Source organism: Myxocyprinus asiaticus, chromosome 34 (assembly GCF_019703515.2).
Source record: "Myxocyprinus asiaticus isolate MX2 ecotype Aquarium Trade chromosome 34, UBuf_Myxa_2, whole genome shotgun sequence".
Classification (NCBI taxonomy): domain Eukaryota; kingdom Metazoa; phylum Chordata; class Actinopteri; order Cypriniformes; family Catostomidae; genus Myxocyprinus; species Myxocyprinus asiaticus.
The window spans coordinates 11,971,584-11,996,173 of record NC_059377.1 but is presented as its reverse complement, the minus strand read 5'-3'; the positions used below and the strand labels follow the sequence as shown (position 1 = coordinate 11,996,173).

The 24,590-nt window shown below is 45.6% G+C and overlaps 1 protein-coding gene across 1 annotated transcript in view; it reads right to left on the bottom strand.

The window, feature by feature from the left end:
* Positions 1 to 24,590, bottom strand: part of LOC127425577 (atrial natriuretic peptide receptor 1-like) — a 184,632-nt gene that overhangs the window by 78,867 nt on the left and 81,175 nt on the right. The gene's annotated exons all lie outside the window — the stretch shown is intronic.

Below are 24,590 nucleotides of genomic sequence, written 5' to 3'. Positions count from 1 at the left end.
GATGGTAGTGGAACAGCTAATACATCGACTGCCAAAAGGGACGGTGGAGTGGGTCCAGTGCCAGAGGGCGGAAGAGCCCTTCTACTCTCTCTCCCCTCTCCCTGAGTTTTCCCCTGTCTCATCCCCCTCCCCTCTCTCCTCTTGTTCTGCTCTCTCCCCAGGGCCTGTTCCTGCCCCACGCAGGCGAGGAGGACTTCCGCCATCGAGACCAGTCCCCCGGGCGTGGGAGGCGACACCTTCCCCTGCCCCGATGCCCCGCCGCTCTCCCTCTCAGGTGGCAATTACGGGCGTAGCACCTGGGCCAGCATGCTGGAGGTGCAGAGACCCGGGCCACTTCCGGGATCAGTGCCCTCTGATGGAGCTGGGGACAGTGGTATGGGTCTCCGACATCCTGCAGGCTGCCCCCGACAGGGCCGGAGCATACCGGATACCGTTAAGTGTCAAGAGGGGTACTCACCAAGCATTGGTGGACACCGATTGTAATCAAACCACTATCCACCAACACTTGGTTCAACACGAGGCTTTGGGCACAGCTAAAACGGTGAGGGTGAAGTGTGTGCACAGGTATATTCACAAGTATCCTGTGGTGACTCTTACGATTAAATTCTGGGGGAAAAAGCATAGAGTGGAGGCCGCGGTTAGTTCCCGCCTCACCCATCCGCTGATTTTGGGACGGATTGGCCTGATTTTAGAAATTTATTGAAGGGAATTTGTGCGGATGGGTCCTGCACTAAATTAGGGAGATGTGAAATATGCGATGCTCTGGCAGGGGAGGCGGAGCCGGGGCCATCCTCGACAGCCCAACATCATGATGACGAGAGAGGGGGAGAGGCTGTAGCCCCACCCCTTCTCAGGGAACTCCCTGACGGGGATTTCCCTTTGGAGCAGTCACGAGACGAAACCCTCAAACACGCCTTCGACCAAGAGAGAGTGATTGATGGTCAACAACTCCAGCCGGACATCGCCCTTTCATATCCCTTTTTTGCAATTATAAATGAGCGGTTGTATAGAGGGACGCAGGACCTTCAGACAAAAGAAGATACAACCCAGCTTTTGATACCACGGAGCCGTCGGGAAGTGGTATTCCAGGCGGCTCATTATGATCCCATGGCGGGTCACTTAGGAGAAAGGAAAACACTGAACTGTCTAATAGCCCGTTTTTATTGGCCGGGCATTGGCGGCGATGTCCGCAGGTGGTGTGCGGCATGCCGCGAATGTCAGCTGGTTAACCCACCGGCCACCCCAAAAGCGCCATTGCGCCCCCTTCCGTTAATCGAGATCCCCTTTAAAAGAATTGGAATGGACCTCGTCGGGCCATTAGAGCGGTCAGCACATGGACATCACTTTGTATTGGTCCTAGTGGACTATGCAACGCGATATCCGGAAGCAGTGCCTCTTCGCAACATCTCAGCACACAGTGTTGTGGAGGCACTCTTCAAAATAATCTCCCGGGAGGGGATTCCGAAAGAAATCCTCACCAATCAAGGCACAACGTTTATGTCACGGACACTACGCGAGCTGTACGAATTATTGGGCATTAAATCGATTCGCACCAGCATGTACCATCCACAATCATATGGCCTGGTGGAACGATTAAATAAAATCCTTAAAAACATGATTCGTAAGTTCATGCACGACGATGCTAGAAATTGGGATAAATGGCTCGACCCCCTGTTATTCGCAGTACGAGAGGTTCTACAAGCCTCCGCTGGCTTCTCCCCATTTGAGCTGCTGTATGGGCGGCGCCCACGCAGTGTGCTTGATGTCTTGCGAGAAGCCTGGGAGGAGGGACCTTCAAATAGTAAGAATGAAATTCAATACGTTCTTGATCTTAGAGCAAAACTTCACACATTGGGGCAACTAACACAGGAGAATTTGCTCCAAGCTCAAGAGCGACAGTGCCGACTGTATAACAGAGGAACTCAGCTAAGGGAATTTGCACCGGGAGTTAAAGTGCTTGTATTGCTTCCCACATCGAGCTCTCAATTACTCGCCAAGTGGCAAGGACCCTTTAAGGTCACACGACGAGTGGGGGATCTCGATTATGAGGTTAAACTAATCGATAGAGGGGGTGCACTCCAAATATACCACCTCAACCTCCTGAAATTGTGGAGGAAGGCGGTCCCTGTGATGTTGGCAACGGTAGTTCCGGAGAGGGCGGAGCTCGGGCCTGAGGTGAATTCAAAACATAAACAGTTCACCCCGGTCACTTGTGCAGACCACCTCTCACGAGTCAACTTGCAGAGGTTGCCAGGTTGCAACAGGAGTTTGCGGATGTGTTCTCCCCTCTACCGGGTTGTACGAACCTCATTCAGCACCACATCGGGACCGAGCCGGGGCTTTTGTTACGTAGCCGCCCCTACTGTTTTACCGAGCACAAAAAGTAAATTGTTCAGGAAGAATTGGATGCAATGCTCGATATGGGGGTAATAGAAGAATCCCACAGCAACTGGTCCAGCCCAGTTGTTCTAGTGCCTAAGAGCGATGGGTCTGTACGGTTCTGTGTGGATTATAGAAAAGTCAACGCGGTGTCTAAATTTGACGCGTACCCAATGCCTCGCATTGATGAGTTGCTCGATCGGTTGGGCACTGCTCGATTTTATTTGACATTGGATTTGACGAAGGGTTATTGGCAGATCCCCTTGACACCAATTTCCCGTGAAAAAAACAGCCTTCTCCACACCGTTTGGATTACACCAGTTTGTGACACTTCTGTTTGGTTTGTTTGGGGCACCGGCTACGTTTCAGCGTCTCATGGACCGAATCTTCAGACCGCATTCAGTTTATGCCGCTGCCTATTTAGATGACATCAACATTTATAGCAATGATTGGCAGCGGCACATGCAGCATCCGAGGGTGGTTCTGAGATCGCTGTGAATAAATTCGCAGCAGAAATATGGGATTCGCTGAAATTTTATGGAAAGCTAAACCTGGTACGTCACAATCTTTGAAGTTGACTCAATGTTCATTTCAAACCCGGAAGAAGAAAAAATTGTGTGCAAGACATATATACCTGTTAACATCTCAAAAAAATGTGTTGTAGTGTTTCATGACCCTTTAAAACCTCCACCAAGAATATTAATGTTAGTAGTCAGTTGTTGGACGACTAGTTGATTAGTCAACCACCTTGGCACATTCCTAATTTGGTTTTGACTAAATTCTAAGGCAGGATTACATGTGTCCTTCACAGAGAGGGTATATCCAGAGTGGTTGGAACTAGCTCAGTGAAAAAAATCCATCCAAGATGGTGGAGGAGAGAAATATTTACTGTTACGTTTATTGACTTCCATAAAATATATACTCAAATGTTATTAAAATAGTTAATTCTCATAAAAAAATAGACAATTTTACCCAATATTTGTGTAGGTTGTGTATTTTTTTTTAACTTATGAGAATATCACGTCATTATCTTAGCAACATGCTACTATTAAACCTGACTAGAATCAATTTTAAGTTGAGACTTTTGTGCGCTTGATGTGAGGAGCGTCATTTTGTGTGGTGCATTAAGTTGCTGCCTATGTAGGGCATTCCAAATCACTGACATTTTGACACGCCAAATTTGAATACATGTGGACTTGATTGAGATTTGAGAACTATGCTAAAGTGGAATATTTTTAGAGAATAAAAATGTAATTTTCAGTCTGTTCCACACTCAGTGCTATCACATAGCTCTAGAAGACTTGGAATATAGCGCACATGTCATATAAAATGCTTATTCTGTGCTTTTTGGTTTTGTGTTTCCCGTTGAATCTGAATTCCATCATCTGTCACCCTCTCTGCTGGAGTGCCCCTCCATCACTGCTGTGAGAGGATTTAGTCCACGTGAAATGCTGACCTAAGGGCTGAAGGTCTTCAAAAGAATCGTATCAGTGAACTTTTGCCCACTGACCTGGGCTCAGGTCATAAGCACTACAGCGAATTTATGACCCGGCTCTCCTGGGTTATAACGCAAGGGTCAGAGCGGCAGGACCCGAGGGAGGGGGAACAGTGAAAGAGAGTGGTGGAAAGCACTTAAAGTAATGGAAGTGAATGCCGGTTTAGTGTTCCTATTCCTATGGGAGCTCGGCTGCACAGCCATTAATGCCACTATTAGATAAGTGTGGTGTGTGCACTGAAGCATTTATTAAATGCTCTGTGCTGCTGGCTATTAACTATACCGTAAAATAATTGTGTGGGCTTGAGGGAATCAAAATGTCAATGACATAAATCACAGGGTTGCAATGCCACTGACTGGTTTAAATATAAACAAATGAAGACAAAATTATTATTATTATGCATTTAGCGGATGCCTTCTTATTACAGTATATTTTTACTACAGGGTCATTCCCCCTGGAGTAACCTGGGGTTAAGTGCCTTGCTATTGTATCATCCCTTCTGGGGTTTGAACCAACAAACTTAAAGGGATAGTTTACCGAGGGCGCTGCTGAGTTGAGCATGGAATAGACATGTTTCTAAACAGTGAAATTACTTGCTGTCCCTAATTTTATTTTGTGCATTTACATTGGCAGTTTTGATTTAACTCACATCTTGTACTTGGGTTATATTCTGACGTGCGAAAATGCCTCCAAATGCCTCGAAAGTTGTTGGGCCTTAGCAGCAGGTTAGCGACGATACAGCTATTCAACCTGCTAGTCAGGACTCTATCGATGATGATGTGCCAATGATGTGGGAAAAGATGTCTAACATGATTCTGGCAACCATCAACAAAAGATTTGACAAATTTGAAGAAAACTTTCTGTCCTTGAGAGATTGGAAGCTATCGAGGGTCAGGCACAAGATCACGAGGCCCGCATATGCTCTATTGAAGTGACTCTTGAATTGAAGTGACATCCACGTGATGTAAAAGAAAATGGGACTCATCGGACCAGGTGACCTTCTTCCACTGCTCCAAGGTCCAGTTCTGACGCTTGCATACCCATTGGAGGCGCTTTCGATGGTAGACAGGGGTCATCATGGCACTCTGACCAGTCTGCGGCTACGCTGCCCCATACGCAGCAGGGTGCGATGCACTGTGTGTTGTGACACATTCCTCCAGAAACCATCATTAAAATGTTCTGTGACTTGTGCCACAGTAGACTTTCTGTTGGTTCGGAACCAGATGGGATATCCTTTGTTGCCCTTGTGCATCGATTGAGCGTCCAACAGCCTGTCGCTGGTTTGTGGTTTGTCCCTCCTTGGACCACTGTCAGTAGGCACTCACTACTGCTGATCGGGAGAACCCCACAAGCCTTGCCATTTCAGAGATGCTTTGACCCAGTCATCTGGCCATAACAGTTTGGCCCTTGTCAATGTTGCTCAGGTCTTTACTCCTGCCCATTTCTCCTGCATTCAACACGTTGACTACGAGAACTGATTGTTCGCTTATCATCTAATCTACCCAGACCTTGATATGTGGCCTTGTTAGGAGATGATCAACATTATTTGCTTCACCTGTGAGTGGTCATAATGTTTTGGCTCATCAGTGTACATTTATGCAATACAAATGACTGATATAGTTTTCAATAAACTGTAACATGCTTTCCATGTCCCATTCTAAACCTGATGTTTTCTGTCTTTCGTGTTACACAAAATTTATTTTCCTTGTAAAATCATGGTTAGGTTTAGGTTAGGGGTTAAACTTAGGAAACATTGTAATATCATCTTTCTTTGGTTCGTTTTTTTTCTCTCGATGGGAGTAAAAGTCGTATGTTTTTGTATGAGCCAACTCGTATGATTTCTTATGATTTCACCTTCTCGCACCATTATTACGACTTCTCATGAGATCGGCCACACTGTCACCCTCCACCCCTTCTGTTTTTCTCCTTAGTTTCTCCCTCTCATTTCTCTCACTCCCTAGTAAATCTACTTACTTTCAAACTAGTTTGTTTTGTTGAACACACCTAGGTTTCTCCCAGAGAAAGCTGCTTATTGTGGCCATGTAAACACTTACAGTAAGTGACATTCTAACAGATTTTTTGGGAGTGCGCATGTACGTGGAACAGAAGGATTAACAAATGTCATTGGATAGAGCCCAATAAAAATGGCTACAAAACATTTCTGGGAGTACAGTAGGAAAAGCACAAACATAATAAACTATACCCATTTATAAATACCACTCTAAAATGTTGATGGTCCTCACGTTCGCTTATACTGTATGTGCTCATACATTGAGGGAATCCTGGAGTTTTAGGTAAAGGGAAACCCCACTATTGGCAATTCTGCTGAAGGTCACAATAGAAATGTAAGGAAACAAACAGAGCAACAACTCTGGAATATCTGAATAAAGCGAAGCAACAGAGAATGAAATAGTGAAGTCTTCCTTAGATACCATGTTTGTTTTATCATCGCAGAGAAATTGCGTTGCTGTGGAGAAAGCTGCTTACTGACCGCGCTACATGTATATGGGAGTTTAATCTCTCCACAACACCTCAAATACAGGAATATTACTCACAGCAGAGGATTTAACATCTGACAATGAATGTCTTGAAATGTATTGTTGATTCGCCACTTTGATTGCTGTAACAGCAGCACATAAAAAGACTAAACCTAAAGCATTAGAGATGAAACTTCTTGCAAAAGGTTTTAGAGTGTTGTTATTCACTGTTAAGCACAGCAAGCTATCATCACGCAAAAATGCTCTCTAAGAAGTTGTGTCTCTCAATTAATTTGAAAACTGTGTCTCCCTTTAAAAGGGTCACAACACCCCCTGTTTTCATTAAAGTATGCCGCTTATACAGTGCATGTAAACCGATACGCTGCTTTCTCATTATAACCTGCTTTCTTGTAATAACTCACTTTCTGGTGTCCATGTAAACGTAGTCAGTGTATGAGAATCACTGATTTCCATGCAATTTCTCCCAACGGGAAGAAATTGATCGGTAGCTTGCACATCAGGCTAAAATCGCACCATGTACACCTGCCATAAGTCGCTTTGGATAAAAGTATCTGCCAAATGCATAAATGCAATTGTCTTTGCCTCAATTTAAAGTCCATACCAGACTCCAGTTCTCCGCTCCTAAACTTGCATCAAAGATTTCTGCCAGGCAGCCCGTCATGTGCGGCAAATGACTGATGAATCATGTAGACAAAAAAGTCAAATAAAAAATAGAATGAAGGGACATACAGAGAGCATGAGTTGCCCATGTGGATGAAATGCCTGCGACAAAATTGAAAGGAGAAAGTTGAAGAAAAATATAGTGGAGCAAACAGGGCAGAAAATGCAGGAAGATGGAACTATCATGGAACCATGAGATCAAATTACAGAACACGAGATGACAGTCTCTGAGAAGGGGATGCAGATGTTACAGGACAAAAAAACAGATGCCCTTGTCTGGTTTTTTTAACAGATAGCCTGTTCTGCTCCCACACACCTGCATCAATACACTTCAGATGATGAAGGAAAGGAATAAGGAAATGTGTAAAAGAGGCCAGCATGAATTGGATGAGAGACAATGTGTGATGAAAATGAAAAAGTCTAGTTAGAAGGAGAGAAGAGGGCTGTATAAACTTGTCACAACTCACCTCATTTGTACGTAGAATTGTGAGATATCTTTGGAACAAAATTCATTAAGCTGTGTCTGTCCCAAAGGAAAACAGTATTACTCAGTGGCTGCTCTTTCATAGCTCAGGAGAGTTAATGGAGTTGTCAGTTAGGTGTCATTAAATCTGAAGTATGTAATTTTTGTGCCACTAATCGCAAAAATTACCAAGCTTTCTGAACAGAAATAGATAGATTTAGAACAAAATAGATAGTCTCGCCCCAAAGTCACACCATTGGTTGAGCCAATGTTGCCAAAGCTGTGCATCTATTTAGACTCAAAAAGTGCCTGAGAACATACAGTATACTGTATGTGTATCTTATGTGTTGATTATGTGTTAAATGTAGCTCACACGTGTTTGACAGTCAGTTGTGTCTCATGAAATTTCAGTGTGGAAGTAATGATTCCTGTTCTATCATTTGTTGCATCATCTCTTTGATATAAGAAACATCAAAATATATCAGAATATATTCTATTCTATTATTTTCTAATTGTCATGAAAATGTTTTGAAAATTTGACACTATCTGGGCATTTTGTAGATAAACCCTGCAGACCTTAAAAAACTCAACAAAGCCTTGTGAGTTCATCTTGACAAAACCTTTTGGCTACAAAACCTGTGTGAGCAAAGGGCTTTAAAATGTGATTAGAAAATGTTTTCACATCCACAAAGTTTGACAAGTTCTCTAATGAGTAATCTGTTTGTTCAGTCCATACACCAGGACACCTCTCAATGCTTGAGCAGCACTAGTTGAAGTCAGAAGTTTACATACACCTTAGACAAATACGTTTAAACTCAGTTTTTCACAATTCCTGACATTTAATCATAGAAAACATTCCCTGTCTTAGGTCAGTTAGGATCACTACTTTATTTTAAGAATGTTAAATGTCAGAATAATAGTAGAGAGAATGATAGTTTCAGCTTTTATTTCTTTCATCACATTCCCAGTGGGTCAGAAGTTTACATACACTGTTAGTATTTGGTAGCATTGCCTTTAAATTATTTAACTTGGGTCAAATGTTTTGGGTAGCCTTCCACAAGCTTCTCACTATAAGTTGCTGGAATTGTGGCCCATTCCTCCAGACAGAACTGGTGTAACTGAGTCAGGTTTGTAGGCCTCCTTGCTTGCACATGCTTTTTCAGTTCTGTCCACACATTTTCTATTGGATTGAGGTCAGGGCTTTGTGATGTCCACTCCAATACCTTGACTTTGTTGTCCTTAAGCCATTTTGCCACAACTTTGGAGGTATGCTTGGGGTCATTGTCCATATGGAAGTCCCATTTGTGACTGAGCTTTAACTTCCTGGCTGGTGTCTTGAGATGTTGCTTCAATATATCCACATAATCTTCCTTCCTCATGATACCATCTATTTTGTGAAGTGCACCAGTCCCTCCTGCAGAAAAGCACCCCCACAACATGATGCTGCCACCCCCATGCTTCATTGTTGGGATGGTGTTCTTCAGCTTGCAAGCCTCACCCTTTTTCCTTCAAACATAAAGATGGTCATTATGGCCAAACAGTTCAATTTTTGTTTCATTAGACCAGAGGACATTTCTCCAAAAAGTAAGATTTTTGTCCCCATGTGCACTTGCAAACTGTAGTCTGGCTTTTTATGGCAGTTTTGGAGCAGTTGCTTCTTCCTTGCTGAGCAGCCTTTCAGGCTATGTCAATACAGGATTCGTTTTACTGTGGATATAGGTACTTGTCTACCTGTTTCCTCCAGCATCTTCACAAGGTCCTTTGCTGTTGTTCTAGGATTGATTTGCACTTTTCGCACCAAACTACGTTCATCTCTAGGAGACAGAATGTGTCTCCTTCATGAGCAGTATGATGGCCGCATGGTGCCATGGTGTTTATACTTGCGTACTATTGTTTGTACAGATGAACGTGGTACCTTCAGGGATTTGGAAATTGCTCCCAAGGATGAACCAGACTTGTGGATGTCCACAATTTTTTTCTTGGCTGATTTTTCTTTTGATTTTCCCATGATATCAAGCATAGAGGCACTGAGTTTGAAGGTAAGCCTTAAAATACATCCACAGGTATACCTCTAATTCAGTACACCTCCTGTCAGAAGCTAATTGGCTAATTGTTTAAAGGATTGACATAATTTTCTGGAATTTACAAAGCTGCTTAAAGGCACAGTTAACTTAGTGTATGTAAACTTCTGACCCACTGGAATTGTGATATAGTCAATTAATTACCTAGGCCCGCCACAGTCTAATTTGTCCCGCCAGTTTCATAATGAAGCAAAAATATTTTACACTTCTCATAATAACATAAACGATCTCTAATGTTGTGTTTTGCACCGTTGCTTCGGCAAAGCATCTCTCACTCCCAGTCAGTCATGCGCGCATTCTCACACACATGCACTGGAACCACCTGGCTGCATTCGAGATACCAAGGCATTTTGAGGACACAACATCGTTTGAGGTACGTAAGTAACGTTAACTAAGGTTACAGTATCCACTGCAGTTATCCACTAGTCCAAACACAATTTTATAATTATCAATGTACAACAGCAAACAGATAACGTTACTGCAGAAGTTTTCATTGATAATTAACGTTAATCTAATGTTAGCTAAGTTAGGTAATGTTAACTTTAGCTAAAGACGTTAGATGTCAATCTCCTCACTTATGTCGACTGACATATCTGGCTGCTTGTCGTGAAAAACAATGTAGAATGTATATAACATTACAGTATATCTAGCTAGCTAACGTTAGCTAATTATCTAACATTAACGTTATTACCAGCGGCTCTGGTAATCTGGTAATCATCACTATTCATATCTATACAACCAGGGCCGTAACCACAATATACTTTGAGGGGGACAAGTCCCCCCCCAATAATCAGATATGGCCAGATTGTCCCCCCCAGTAATTGACATCCTTGTTGCTGTTCTGCTGTAGTCCATTATGCACCACTGTCTAATTGTCATTAAGTTGTTGCAGGAATAACATAATGGTTTAAAAAAGTTTAATTTTTATCACGCTGAGTAGTCTAACACCGCTCATCAATGTCATATGAGATCAATGAAGGCGGGACTCAAGTTTAAGACACTAAACGTGAACCTCGTGGATTATTCTAGCGCCGCGCATCAGCAAGCAGTTCAGGTTAAGAGTGTTTGTGTCATGTGAGATATACGGTAAGTATCTAAGTAAACATGCAATATTTGACCACTGTTTTATGATTGAAATGTTGTACTGACCGACAGTTATTTCCAAGGGTGCAAACTATTCACCATTTGGCAAAATTCACCGTTTTGAATTGAAAATATATCATGTACAGTACGTGATTTGTATGTCATTCATATTGTGAATGTGAAAACATTAACGGAGCAGTTTTCAGCGAATCAGGCTTAAGACAAAGAGTGAATGTGTGTATATTGTAAAGGAATTGAATGAATGTGGTAATCTGGCAGGCTTTTGAAGTAGCTTTTAAGAAGATTCCCTGAAAATAATCCATAAAACACAAAGTAGAGCGTTATCACCAACAGATTAGAACTAGAACATGGTAAGACCTGTGACTTGTGACTTCTATGACTTGTGAATGTCAATACAGTACAATACAACCTACAGTATATTTTATATATACTATATTTACTTTATTTTATTGTATAATGTATATTCTATAATGTGTGTACTGTATACTGTACAATATTCTATATTGTGTGTATTGTATACTGTACATTGTATATTATTATTTGTAAATTGTGATGTGTAAATCTGTTTATTGTAAATTGGTATATGTCTCATCACTGTCATGACTGTTATGTTGCTCGGAACTGCACCCAAGACTTTCACCCACTATTGCACTTGTGTATATGGTTGTGTGACAATAAAAGTGATTTGATTTTTGATTTGATTTCTATTGTGCTTTTAAGTTTTGGCAAGGACGGTGTCATATATTCCTAATGCAAATATTATTAGGTAATCATTTAAAATCAATTTAAGATTTTCTAAATAATTTATGTCTTTAATTAATTCTGAATTTTATACATCATCTCCTAAGAGTCTACATTTAAAAGAGACCACTTTATTTTGAGTATGTCTTGTCAGGTTTGTCCTCAAAAAATGAACCACCAGTTAAAGGAGTAGTTCCCTATCTGTCACTCACTCGACGTTGTGTCGATGTAGTGACACTAGGGGTCACTCTTGGGAGCCCGAGACACCTCTGGTCTTTGATAAAAGGCCAATGAAAATTGGCAAGTGGTATTTGCATGCCACTCCCCCGGACATACGGGTATAAAAGGAGCTGGTATGCAACAACTCATTCAGATTTTCTCTTTGGATCCGAACGGTCATGCTCATTGAGCTGAATACTACTGTTCATTCACCTCTGCTGGATCTGACGGCGCATTTCAGCGGCTTCTCCCTCCTCTGCACTGGTGCACTGCAGAAAACGCCCCTGGGCACTTTGGCAGAAAAACAAAAGAGTATATTTTCTGAAAGAGCTTTTCCTCCTCTAAAAGAGTATATATTTCTCTAAAAGAGCAGCACACGGAACATCTTTTTAAAGACGCGTCTTTTAAAGATGCCTTTCCGATTGTGTGTTATTCCTAGTTGCGGTGGTTATCTCTCAACTTCGGATAGTCATGATCGCTGTCTGTCGTGTCTGGGTGCGACCCACACGGAGGCAGCATTTGTGGATGGTTCATGTTCTCACTGCGAGAACATGACCATGGCAACGTTGCAGTCACAGCTTGCTTTTGTAAGAAAAGGACCGAGGCTCCCTGCCTCTCCCTGCTTCTACCTGCAGGTATGAGGCCAGCGCGGCTAGCACTGGGGGCGATTTGGGGACCCCAGTGGGATTGTCTCCACCGGATATCCCATTCCCCAGCACGCTCGTCTGCCCCAATCGGCTTCCGGATGAGTTCGCCAGCTCGTCTCACGGCGAGTCTGGCTTCTTGTTCGGAGCCCGCGAAGATGATGAGCTCTCGAGCGCAGCATCGGAGAGCGAGCTTGTCCAGTCGGATGCAGAAGCCTCAGCTGGGCTTCCCCCTTTGGGGACGATTGCCAGTCACAGGCCGATGCCGAAATGACGGACATGCTTTCCCGGGCGGCTTGATGATTGGTTCCTGGACTCGAGGACTTTGCCCAGCAGTTCTCAACAGTGAAGCAGCAAACGGAGGCAATCTGGCACATCCTGCCCCGGCGCGGCTCAATATCCCGCACCCCGTCTGCTCGTTGCGAAGGGCGTCCCCCTGCGGTGACTGCACCGGCTCCGCCGCAGCCCGCCCCTTCGGCCCGGCCCCGGCGTTGAGCCGGCACCTAAGAACCCACGGAGGTCCTCAAAGCGCCCCTGAGATGGGCGACCCAGGGACAAGGGAACCCACTCACGAGGAGCTGGTAAAAAGACCACTCCATCCCCCGGTGGATGGCCGGGCGGAAAATCGTTTGTTGCCTTTTTGTTTGATTTCGCCGTATGCCCAAGTGGCTGCGGTACCCAACAGTTCAGCAAAAGAGCGGCTTCCTTCCTCCCTGGGTCACATACCCGGTGTGTACGGTCGACACCACGACTACCGTCCACGGGTTTTTTCTTACAGGATTGGCGCTCCAGCGGTGGCATTTCCGCCCCTGAGCACCCAGCTGTGGCACACAGCCGCCCCCGATGTGGCAGTCTCCATGGTTTACGAGGACAGGCCTCTTCCTCCCCTGTCCCAGGATGTTCCAGAGGTGGTCACAAGGAGCCAGGTAAGTGCTTCGATGTTCCTAGACTCAGCATGGCCACGATGTGGTGTGGCACCTTGAGCTCCGCCCCGCCGCGAGGCCCCACCTGCTGGTACATCCGACGATGATGTCCCCTTGGTCCCCCTTGCGCGGAACTTGGACACGTGGCTCGTGATTCACTTCACCTTGGTCAAGAGCGAAAACGCTGCCACCTTGCATGCGGAGATCGCTACCCTCCTACGGAAGGGCGCGATAGAACCTGTCCCTCCAGCCGAGATGAAGAAAGGGTTTTACAGCCCCTACTTCATCGTACCGAAAAAAGGCGGTGGGTTGCGGCCAATCTTGGACCTGCGAGTACTGAACCGGGCTTTACACAGACTCATGTTCAAGATACAGACGCAAAAACGCATTCTGGCGAGTGTCCAGCATCAAGATTGGTTCGCGGCGGTAGACCTGAAGGATGCGTACTTCCATGTCTCGATACTTCCTCGACACAGACCCTTCCTGCGGTTTGCATTCGAGGATCAGGCGTATCAGTACAAAGTCCTCCCTTTTGGCCTGTCCCTGTCTCCTTGCATCTTTACGAAGGTTGCAGAGGCTGCCCTTGCCCTGTTAAGGGAGGTGGGCATTCGTATTCTCAACTATCTCGACGACTGGCTAATCCTAGCTCACTCTCGAGACATGTTGTGCACACACAGGGACCTGGTGCTCTCACACCTCAGCCGACTAGGGCTTCGGGTCAACTGGGAAAAGAGCAAGCTCTGCCCGGTTCAGAGCATCTCTTTTCTCGGTTTGGAGTTGGACTCAGTCTCCTTGACGGCGCGCCTTACGAACGAGCGTGCCCAGTCGGTGCTGGCCTGTTTGAAGGCGTTCAAACAGAAAACAGTGGTACCACTGAAACTTTTTCAGAGGCTCCTGTGGCATATGGCATCCTTGGCGGTGGCCACCCCGCTTGGGTTGATGCATATGAAGCCGCTTCAGCACTGGCTCCAGACTCGAGTCCCGAAATGGGCATGTCACCACGGGACACATCGCGTGGCCATCACGCCGGTCTGTCACCGTCTTTTCAGCCCTTGGACCGACCTCTCGTTTCTACGGGCAGGTGTTCCTCTAGAACTGGTCTCCAGGCGTGTCGTGGTCATGACAGACGCCTCCAAAATGGGCTGGGGCGCTGTTTGCAACGGGCACGCACCCACCGGCCTCTGGATGGGTCCGCGACTGCATTGGCACATCAACTGCCTCGAGTGGTTGGCAATTCTGCTTGCCCTGCGGAGGTTCCGGCCGTTGATCCAGAGCAAACACGTGTTAGTTCGGACAGACAACACGGCAATGGTAGCATATGTCAACCGCCAAGGCGGTCTGCACTCTCGTTGTATGTCACAACTCGCCCGCCGTCTCCTCCTCTGGAGTCAGCAGCACTTCAAGTCGCTGTGAGCCACTCAACACTACAGTGGATGCACTGTCACGGCAGGTTACCCTCAGGGGAGAGTGGAGACTCCACCCTCAGGTGGTCCAGCTGATTTGGAGTCGATTTGGACGGGCACAGGTGGACCTGTTCGCCTCCCAAGAATCCTTCCACTGCCTGCTCTGGTATCCCCTCACCGAGGCTCCCCTCTGCATAGACGTGCTGGCACACAGCTGGCCCCCTGGCCTATGCAAATATGCATTTCCCCCAGTGAGCCTGCTTGCACAGACCCTGTGCAAGGTCAGGGAGGATGAGGAGCAGGTCGTCCTGGTAGCACCCTACTGGCCCACCCAGACGTGGTTCTCGGACCTCACGCTCCTTGCGTCAGCTCCCCCCTGGTGAATTCCCCTGAGGAAGGACCTTCTTTCTCAGGGACAGGGGACCCTCTGGCACCCGCGCCCAGACCGCGGTGGTAGACATGATCACTCAGGCTAGGGCCCCCTCTACGAGGTGCCTGTATGCCTTTAAGTGGCGTCTGTTCGCTAAGTGGTGTTCTTCCCACTGGCTGAATCCCTCCAGACCGCGCCTCGTTCCCTCATGGGACCTCTCTGTAGTTCTTCAGGGTCTACAGAGAGCCCCCTTTGAGCCTTTGCAGTCCGTTGAGCTTAAGGCACTCTCCTTGAAGACTACCCTCCTGACTGCGCTCACTTCCATCAAGAGGGTAGGTGACCTCCAAGCGTTCTCTGTCAGCGAAACATGCCTGGAGTTCAGTCCGGGTTACTCTAACGTGATCCTGAGACCCCGACCGGGCTATGTGCCTAAGGTTCCCACCACCCCTTTTAGGGACCAGGTGGTGAACCTGCAAGCACTGCCCAAGGAGGAGGCAGACCCAGCCCTGTCGTCACTGTGTCCGGTGTGTGCTTTACACATCTATTTGGATCACACGCAGAGCTTTAGAATCTCTGAGCAGCTCTTTGTCTGCTTTGGTGCACAGCGGAAAGGTAGCGCTGTTTCCAAGCAGAGGATCGCCCACTGGCTCATTGATGCCATAACTATGGCATATGTCGCCCAGGACATGCCGCCACCGGTAGGGCTACGAGCCCATTCTACCAGGGGTGTAGCAGCTTCTTGGGCCCTGGCCAGGGGTGCCTCTCTAACAGACATTTGCAGAGCAGCGGGCTGGGCAACACCCAACACCTGTGCAAGGTTCTACAACCTCCAGGTGGAACCGGTTTCGTCCCAGGTAGTGGCACGCAATACAAGCGGATAAGCCCAGGATAGCTGGCCGGGTGTATCGCTTGCACATAGCGCCTTCCACCTCCTTTTGAGCTGAAGACGTGCGCCATTAATTCCCAGTAGTGTTCACAAACTTTGTTCCCTGGTTGACTTCCTCCGAGCCCTGTGGCAGTCGAGTTTTCGGAGAGATTCGCTGCCGGCCCAGTACACGCGCTAACCAAGAGTCCTGTTCTGGGGTAGGTGCTCCACATGTGGCGGTTCCCTGTAAGGCAACGCCATGCGATATATATCTTCTGCTAATTCGTTTCCCTGTTGGCAAACTGCGTCTTCCTTGGGCAGAGCCCCTCTGCCCCAGTCTCCATGTTTGTAGTAACTCCTCCCCCATTGGGCAGGATCTACCTTGAAGACTCTCCACATGGTTGGAAAGACCATGTGACATATCCTTCCACTTAAATATCCCCCCCCTAAGGGTGAGGTGTGGTCTCTGCTGTGTCTTCCCCTTGGGAGGGACATCCCCTGACTAGACCTGGCGGCCCAGTCAGATAATCCCCCTCAGATAATAAGAGAAGAGGAAAAGAGGCCACGACTGGGTTAAGCCTGTCTCTATCTTTTGGGTAGTCGACTTGTCCCCAAAAAGGGCCGTTCGACACTCATAACTATGTTGGGGGAGGTTACATGTCATCCTGGTGTGCTGGCTGTGAGGCACACAGTAGTCTGCCCACCACACACCGCCAGTTCACGTAACACAGTTCAGCCAATTGTGGCGTTTCGTATAGGGACCCCTAGTGTCACTACATCGACACAACTTCAAGTGAGTGACAGATAGGGAACGTCATGGTTACTTGTGTAACCTTCGTTCCCTGATGGAGGGAACGAGATGTTGTGTCCCTCCTGCCACAACGCTGAACTACCCGCTGAAATGGCCGGACCTTATATTGGCTCCTCAGCATAAAACCTGAATGTGTGGTTGCATACCAGCTCCTTTTATACCCGTATGTCCGGGGGAGTGGCATGCAAGCACTCGCCAATTTTCACTGGCCTTTTATCAAAGACCAGAGGTGTCTCGGGCTCCCAAGAGTGACCCCTAGTGTCACTACATCGACACAACGTCTCGTTCCCTCCATCAGGGAATGGAGGTTACACAAGTAACCATGATGTTCACCTAAAAATGGAAAATGTACTTTTACTCACTCATTTACTCAACCTTATGTTGTTCAAAACTCATATGCTGGGTTTTTTTCTTGGAACATAAAAATAGATATTTTAAGCAGCTCTATTCCATAGAATAACAGTATATAGTGAGCAGCAGCTGTCGAACTTCATAAAGGACAAATACTATAAAGTACTATTAAAGGTTCAGTATAAAGACATCATAACAGTAGTCCATATGAAAAGTGCACTATATTCCAAGCTTTCTAGGGCCATTCAACAGCTGTGTGTTGTATGGACTACTTTTATGGTATTTTTATAATAATTTTTTTTCTTTGGACCTTGAGAGCAGTGGTCAAATTGAACTGTTTTTGTATGGAAAAGAGCAGCATTAGAATTCTTGAAGAACATATTGTGTTAAGATTCTACTGGGAGGATAAAACAATGAGGGACAACTTGAGGGCAGTAAATAATTTTGTGTATTTTCTTTTTGCTAGCCACCTGACACAGTCATGTCATTTTACAGATACATCAATGATGAAAAGAAATTCAAATTATATCGCGTCATCTTTTCTTTGAGACAGCACAAAAAAGAAAGAAAAGATAACTGAAACAGGCAAATTGCTAGCAATGCAGACAGTGTTTGTCTTGTACTGTGAGAATTTTAAAAATTCATGTATCTTTTAAAACCAAAAATGATACAATTTTATGCCTTTATCACATTTCAAGCCTTTATTCAGAAGATTATTGCATTCAGCGCCTTTACTATATTAAAGGACCAAAGAGGACCATTATATCTGTGACCTCAACACACGTAACATCACAGGTTTTGAAAAGAGGGGGCGTGGCTAATCCAACGGTTCAGTCTCATGGAAGAAGAAGGGCTAAAATCACTTACAGTACCTTTAATCTTGATTAATGTTAATTCCAACATATACTGGCATATTTAGTTTTTTAACATTAAAAAATGTGTTTATATATGGTATCTGTTAACATTAATGCATTATGAACTAACATGAACTACAATGAACAACTGTAAATTTATAAATTAACATTGATCAAGATTATATTGCTCTTTGTTAATTCATGTCTGCAGCATCATTATTTGCTGTCAGTGCTTTGTTGCATGCTGGTTTATTTTGGTGTCATCAAGAGCCCCTCCCCCAGATGTACGTGCCTTTAAACATCACGTATGCAGTCAAACTGTGGTTGGTTGTTTCCACATCAATCAGATGGCTGCTCGCCAGTTCTTTTTGTCATGAGGAAAACACAGTGAAATCAGGCTTGATAGATTATTTAAATCAGATAATCCAACAATGATTGAAAATATGAAAACTAAAATAATTTTCTCCATGATTCTATTTAGTTTTCATTCATATTGTACTTCACATATATAGTTTCAGTTTAGTTTTCTTTTTCTTTTCTTTTTAGTTTCATTTATTTACTTTTATTTTAGTTCATGGAAATACTTTTTCAGGGCCAGTTTTCATCTTAGTAATCATTTTCGTTAACAATAATAACCTTTTTTCAGACAAATAAGTGGAAGGGTGGAGAGAGAGTCTTAGAAGAATTGTGAGGGGCATGAGGAGACAGGAGAATTGGAACAGGGGAGACAGAAAGAACAGGCAACTTGAAGAGCTTGACGGAAATGTGCGTTTAAATTGGAGAAATATTAAGTCCAAACTGAAAGCAGTGGGAATTTAAATTGGATTCTGATGTTATACGTTATGAGGTTATTCTGTGAAGTTCTGAATATCTCTCAATCGCATATCAAAAGTAATTCATTTTACTTTTGTGTTCTCATGGTGTAAGAAGAACACCAGTAAAGAGAGAGTGGTTGTTGTATTATATCAATTCCACTTTTTCCAATTTGTTCACAAAAAAAAAGGAACTGTGTAAAATACAAGAATTAGAATCTTCTTTTGTTTGATGATTAGTTTCCTTTTTATTTGTTTACTTCTTTAGTTTGTTTATTCTTTTGTTTGATGTTTCGTTTCTTTCCTTGTTTCGTTCTTTGTTTGTTTGTTTGTTATTTTGTTTAATGATTAGTTTCTTTCTGTCCTTTGATTTGTTATTTTGTTTGTTCATTTGTTAGGTCTTTCTTTAGTTTAGGTTTACTTTTTACCGCAGCGGAAGCGCTGCCACGACAGGTTATGCTAAGGGGAGAGTGGAGACTCCACCCCCAGGTGGTCCAGCTGATTTGGAGTTGATTCGGTTGAGCACAGGTAGACCTGTTTGTTTCCCGGGAATCCTCCCACTGCCCGCTTTGGTACACCCTGACTGAGGCACGCCTCGGTATAGACGCGCTGGCACACAGCTGGCCCCTGGGATTATGCAAATACACATTTCCCCCAGTGAGCCTACTTGCACAGACCCTGTGCAAGGTCAGGGAGGACGAGGAGCAGGTCGTCCTAGTAGCACCCTACTGGCCCACCCAGATGTGGTTCTCGGACCTCACGCTCCCGGTGACAGACCCCCCCCCCCCGGCGAATTCCCCTGAGGAAGGACCTTCTTTCTCAGGGACAGGGCACCAACTGGCATCCGCGACCAGACCTCTGGAATCTCCACGTCTGGCCCTTGGACGGGACGCGGAACACCTAAATGGCCTACCACCCGCGGTGGTAGACATGATCACTCAGGCTAGGGTCCCCTTTACGAGGCGCCTGTATGCCTTGAAGTGGCATCTGTTTGCTAAGTGGTGTTCTTCCCGACATGAAGACCCCCAGAGATGCACAGTCGGATTGGTGTTTCCTTCCTGCAGGAGAGGCTGGGGGTGTATGTAGCCGCCATTTCGGCACATCACGATGCAGTGGATGGTAAGTATTTGGGGAAGCACGACTTGATCATCAGGTTCCTGAGAGGCGCTAGGAGGTTGAATCCCTCCAGACAACGCCTCATTCCCTCATGGGACCTCTCTGTAGTCCTTCGGGGTCTACGGGGAGCTCCCTTTGAGCCCCTGGAGTCAGTTGAGCTTAAGGCACTCTCTTTGAAGACTGCCCTCCTGTATGCGCTCACTTCCATCAAGAGGGTAAGGGAACTGCAGGCGTTTTCTGTCAGTGAATCTTGCCTGGAGTTCGGTCCGGGTTACTCTCACGTGATCCTGAGACCCCGACCGGGCTATGTGCCCAAGGTTCCCACGACCCCTTTTAGGGATCAGGTGGTGAACCTGCAAGCGCTGTCCCAGGAGGAGGCAGACCCAGCTTTGGCATTGCTGTGTCCGGTGCGTGTTTTACGCATCTATTTGGATCGCACGTAGAGCTTTAGAAGCTCCGAGCAGCTCTTTGTCTGCTTTGGTGGACAGCGGAAAAGAAGCACTGTCTCCAAACAGAGGATTGCCCACTGGGTCGTTGACGCCATCATGATGGCATATCACGCTCAGGAAGTGCCGCCCCCCCGTGGGGTTACGAGCCCACTCTACTAGGAGTGTAGCAGCCTCCTGGGCCGTGGCCAGTGGCGCCTCTTTGGCAGACATCTGCAGAGCAGCGGGCTGGGCAACACCCAACACCTTTGCAAGGTTCTACAATCTCTGGGTTGAGGTGGTTTCGTCACGTGTATTGTCAGGTATGAGCAGGTAAGTTTCGGGAGAGCTGGCCAGGTGTACCGCTTGCGCACAGCGCCTTTCCCCTCCCTTGAGGTGAAGATGTGCGCTTTTGACTCCCAATCGTGTTCACAAGCTGTGATCCCTGGATGACTTTCCTCCTTAGCCCTGTGGCAGAAGAGTTTGTGAAGAAACTTGCTGCTGTCCCAGTACTTGTGCTAATTAGGCCCTGTACTGAGGTAGGTGGTCCAGATGTGCTGGTTCCCCGTAGGTGACCACATGTGATATCTTCCGCTAAATTGTTTTCCTGTCTGTAAACTGCATCTTCCTTCCCGGTCACCATGATTGTAGAAACTCCTCCCCCTTCGGGTAGGACCTACTATGGGACTTCTCCACATGACATACTTCCGACAAGACTCGGTAAGACCATGTGACGTATTTCCACTCAAAATACCCCCACCTTTTCTCTGGGTGGGGTGTGGTCTCCGCGGTGTCTTCCCCTTGGGAGTGACACCCCCCCGACATAGACATTTATGTCCCCCAGTCGGTTAACAAATTCCACTCTTTTTGGGGAGAAAAAAGAGGAAAAGAGACCATGGCTGGGCTAGCCTGTCCCTATTTTTTGGGCAGTCGACTGTTCGACGCTCATAAGAGCATTGGGGGAGGTTACGTGATGGCCTGATGCACTGGCTACGAGGCACACAGCGGTCTGCCCGTCTCGCACCGCCAGTCCACGTAACACAGTTCAGCTAGTTGTGGCGTTTTGTATAGGGACCCCTAGTGTCACTACATCGACACAATGTCGAGTGAGTGACAGATAGGGAACGTCCTGGTTACCTTCGTAAACTCCGTTCCCTGATGGAGGGAATGAGACATTGTGTCCCTCTTGCCACAACACTGAACTACCCGCTCAAATGGTCGGGACCTTGTCTCGGCTCCTCAGCACAAAACCTGAATGAGTGGTTGCATACCAGCTCCTTTTATACCCGTATGTCCGGGGGAGTGGCATGCAAATTCGACTCGCCAATTCCCATTGGCCTTTTTTCAAAAAGCAGAGGTGTCTGGGGCTCCCAAGAGTGACCCCTAGTGTCACTACATCGACACAACGTCTCATTCCCTCCATCAGGGAACGGAGGTTACGAAAGTAACCAGGACATTTTTTTCTTTCCTTTGTTCATACTTTCATTTCTTTATTTTCTTCTTTTGTTTCTGTTTTTTCTTTTGTTTGATCATTGTTTTGATCCTTCTTTCTTTCTTTCTTTCTTTCTTTCTTATTATCTCTTACAGTCACACAAAAACACATTCTTATGTATGTGTGGGCTTTAGATCTATTTGCTATGTATTCCATTATTACGCACACACACACAAGCAGTTTTGTGTAGGCCTAAAGATGTTTCATAGCATTTAATCTCAGGAAACTCCCAGTACAATTTCCACCTAATGATCCAATCTAAGCCACAATTTTCTGCCAAAGCCTATTTCAGATTGTAAATGCCCTCCCTCTGAAATCACTGAAACATACTGCTTTGTGATCGGAGTGTGACTTGATTGTGGGTGTTGGATTGCCAATTGGCCATGTGTGATGCTAGACGGACACCTGAGGGGATTTTAAAAACCGATTGCAAAGCAAACTAAACAGCTTATTAACAAGAAGAGGAAGATAAAGGACAGTGTAACATCCGAGGTTGTTACCCCTCCTACCAACCACCAGAGGGAGCCCTCTCCCGAATACTAACTCTGTACCGTTTCTTCTTTGGCGATTTCCTGTTTGAACTATATAAATACCATGCTGTTCCATTTTAACTCGGCGAAGTATTGCCAGTTTACCCTGCCTTACCAAGCGTTTTTCCATTGCTGATTGTTCTCTTGTTATGACCATTGCCTGTTTTCCTGGATTTACTGCCTTTGGATACCCATTTGTTTTGTTTGCCTTGTTGGACTGTCTTTTTGGTTTATTGGATTATACCGCCTGCTTAGCAACTACCTCTATTTGCCTGCCGATTTGGATTGTTTGCTTGTGTACTTTAATAAACTTCCTGCACATGGATCCTAACACCATCTCCATGGCCAGTTCGTTACAGAATACTTCGCCTAACATGGATCCAGCGGAAGTTTCACAGCTCCAGGCCGCATTCACGCATGTGTGAGGTATTAAGGGGTTACCAAGACCAGCTGAACAACCTATGAGCTGCCAATGAATGTTTGACACAATACATTCACTCACTGCCAGCTCCCCATGCTAAACCGATAAGCTTTGCTCTACCTGATAAGTTTGATGGTTCTGCTGAAAAATGCAGGGGTTTTAACGACAATGCAAGGTATTTTTCTCAAATCAGCCTGAATCATTTGATCAAGATGCCAGGAAATGTTCTTTTTTGATGTCACTGCTTACCGGCAATGCTCTCGATTGGGCCGCCGCTGTTTGGGATAAAGATACTCAAATCCAGGTTTCATTTGATTACTTCATTCAACAAATCCATGAAGTCTTCGAGTACCCAGCGGGCGGCCAAGATATCTCTGTTTAGCTACTTCATCTACGCCAGGGTCATCGATCAGCAATGGATTATGCAGTTCTGTTCAGGACACTAGCAGCTCAGAGTGGGTGGAATGATGTCGCTCTGAAGACTTTTCCACGAAGGGCTTAACCTGAAACTCAGGACGGGACTGACCTGCAAGGGTGAAGGTACAAATCTTTCTGAATACATAACTATGGCCAACAAGATTGATAACCTGCTTCAGAATGCTACACGGCCTCAGTTTCGCTTCACGTCGAACTGGTTGTCCACAAGGGATCTCAAGTTATGGCTACCCTGCAGGAAGCTCAGTCCAATGTATGTGGGTCCTTTCAGAATTATCCGTCAAATAAACCCAGTTACTTACCGTTTAGTGTTTCCTGCTAATTACCTCATTTCTCCTTCCTTCCTGCTGAAACCCGTCCACCCGGCGTCTGGCTCTGGAACCACGGATTCTGAGATCCATTGGAGGTAGATGGAGCCCCAGCGTATATGGTCAGAGAGATCATGGACTCAAGACGACGAGGGAGCCAGATGCAATATTTGGTGGACTGGGAGGGCTACGGACCAGAAGAGAGATTATGGGTAGCCGCCAAGGACATATTGGACCTGTCCCTGATCCAAGAATTTCATCATGCCCGTCCAAATCATCCAGCACCACGACCAAGGGGACGTCCCAGTAGAAGAACACCAGGAGTTGTTTGTAGAGGGGGGGTTCTGTAACATCCGAGGTTGTTACCCCTCCTACCAACCACCAGAGGGAGCCCTCTCCCGAATACTAACTCTGTACCGTTTCTTCTTTGGTGATTTCCTGTTTTAACTATATAAATACCATGTTGTTCCATTTTGACTCTGCGAAGTATTGCCAGTTTACCCCGCCTTACCAAGCATTTTTCCATTGCCATTGCTGATTGTTCTCTTGTTATGACCATTGCCTGTTTTCCTGGATTTACTGCCTTTTGGATACCCCTTTGTTTTGTTTGCCTTGTTGGACTGTCTTTTTGGTTTATTGGATTATACCGCCTGCTTAACTACCTCTATTTGCCTGCCGATTTGGATTGTTTGCTTGTGTACTTTACAGTTCGTTACAGACAGAAAGAAAGGATGGAAGACGATGACAGACAAGCATTTATTTTTTTTCCTCTGTTAGTGCCTTGTTTCTTAAAAAAAAAAACTAAAAAAAACTCAAACATTTCTTAGACATTTCTTGCCTAGAAATCTCCTTTTGGAGATCTGAAGCTGCTACCTATAGATAAAGACATCTTCAGCAGCAGCAGGACATCTCCACATGACTTATCAGAAGTGGACCTACTAAACATCCACATGCTGATCCCAGTGACCAAAATTAATTTCCATGCTGGTCCCTTCTCTTAAAAAGTAAAAATTTCTAATTAGAATCAAAAAGGAAGGGTTTTACAGTCTGTTACTACAACAAACTTTTTAAGTTCCACAAATAACTTTTTATTCAAGTGTAGACTGGTGCTTTAAAGAACACGAGGGCTTTGCATTACCTCTATTAATGGATGATACCTAGAACAAATTTGCTGATCAGAGGAAGGGAT